General features: G+C 31.2%; 1 pseudogene; it reads right to left on the bottom strand.

Moving 5' to 3' along the window:
• Positions 1–1,189: 1,189 nt before the first annotated feature.
• The window catches only part of LOC132951344 (uncharacterized), a 1,728-nt pseudogene continuing 898 nt past the window's right edge, over positions 1,190–2,019 (bottom strand).

Raw genomic sequence — 2,019 nt, 5'->3', positions numbered from 1 at the left:
TTCCTGTATTAATGATTTACTATTTTCATAAGTTTTTTTTGCCCATTCTTCAAATGGATTATGAAGTTTGTCTAACCCTTCATTAGAACGTTCATACTTTTCCTCGATACACGTTTTAGCTTCATCCTCAGATCTTGCTGTAGAAATTATGTCTTCAAATTGTTGCTCAAAATCTACAAATCCTGTTGATGTAGCTTTTATAATAATTTCTTTGTGTTTTTCACATGGTGTCTCTTTGTGTGTATGTATATTGTTTCCAGCTGTCTCATTAGTAATTATAACAAATAATGACAGTAACATTGATTTAATTTCAATAAGTGACTGACTTTTAATTAAAACACCAATAGAGCGAAGAATAACTTCTTTGACCCTTCGAGGAATAGTTTTTAGTGGTATCCATTTACTGCATGTTTTTACAAAATGAGCAACATCAATCCTTATGAAACAATGGGGTACTAAGTGTGAATTTCCTTCTATTCTTTTAGTCAAAAGATCAGCACAAATTATGATGTAGTCCTGTAGCGTTGTATATTGTGTAAAACTTTTTGCAATGGCAGAAAGCAATGCCATGGATTGATCACATACAGTTTCTTTGGGCCTTGGAACATCACAATTTATCCAACTGGATAACCAATTAGAAATAGCCAAACTGTTATGCCGCTCACTCAACATATTAGTAACTGTAAAACTACATTTATTTTGTGAATCATAGACCAATCCTTCATACAAGAAAATTGAGCTTGTTTTTTGCTTGCTTAACTTTAAGAACTTCTTCACAACCGAACCTGTAGCATCAATGATCAGTCTGGGTCTTGATCCTTTACAGTAGTTCCTATAGATTTGAATTTGATCAGCACAATGGTAATGTAAGTAGAAAGGATCACATCCAATATCATGCATTATGTTTTTAAAGTCATCTTCTTCTTTCATCAAAGCTAATGATGTTAAGGTATCTTCATGTCTACGACTGCCTGCTGTCACTCGCGACTTTAAAATGCGTAATGAATTACCTGATGGAATAATGGACGGATCAGGTGCACCTAAAAAATTACAATAAATGAGTGATATGATACACATGATACATTTAAGTATTTTCACAAGGTAATATGTGTTGATTTTGAATGAAATTATACTAGGGTAGAAGTTTGAAAGTTGCAAATTCAATAAATGGGAATTAACATACCTGTTTTTATGAGACGTACTGCTTCTCTTTCTCGATATGTCTCGCTTGACAGTCCATCGACACAAATTGATGATATCGCTCTTTCCATTGCTGGTCCTATCATACAACGTTTTTTTGTAGTTTTGTGTGCCTCTTGAAAATTACCTCTAAATGTACAATGCATAAGAACTCTACAACAAATTTAAATTATTAAGTATGAAATTACTAAATATATTTAAATAAATAATCAAATATTTTTAATTTAAGTAATGAAGTATCTACTTAGATATTTTTAACAAGTATGCAAATTGGTAGATTATACAATTTAAATGTAAAAAAATACCGATGTAATATATCATAATTATTTTCAGTTTACAAAGAAAATGAGCACCTATGTACTTAATATTATTAATGAAAACAAATAAATTATTATCTATTTGAAAAATTTAATTTGAGGAATATATTTTTAAAAAAATTCATACTCTGAAAATTACATATTAGGCAATTTACTTCTATTGAAACATTAAGTTATTACAATAATATACTTACTTAGCACCACCAGGGGGTTTATCAAAAACTGTGCCATTAAATCTGGAGTCACAAACAGAGCAACGTCCCACGACATGTATGTACACAGATCCACTGGGATAAACTTTACCTCTTCGGAAAGATAAACAACAAGGCAGTTGAAAATGTGCCCAAAAGTGCTCAGCAAGTATTGGTGTCCATGTACCTTTAGGCAAAACATAATATGATCTGGTACTTTGCATCGGACGATATTTATCTGTTAGCTTAAACACTTTTTCTTGAGGTTGTATCTGATCCCATTCTTCAGAAGAAAATGTAAATACAAATTA

This window comes from Metopolophium dirhodum, chromosome 8 (genome assembly GCF_019925205.1).
Source record: "Metopolophium dirhodum isolate CAU chromosome 8, ASM1992520v1, whole genome shotgun sequence".
Lineage (NCBI taxonomy): Eukaryota > Metazoa > Arthropoda > Insecta > Hemiptera > Aphididae > Metopolophium > Metopolophium dirhodum.
This window is presented reverse-complemented; position numbering and strand designations above follow the sequence as displayed.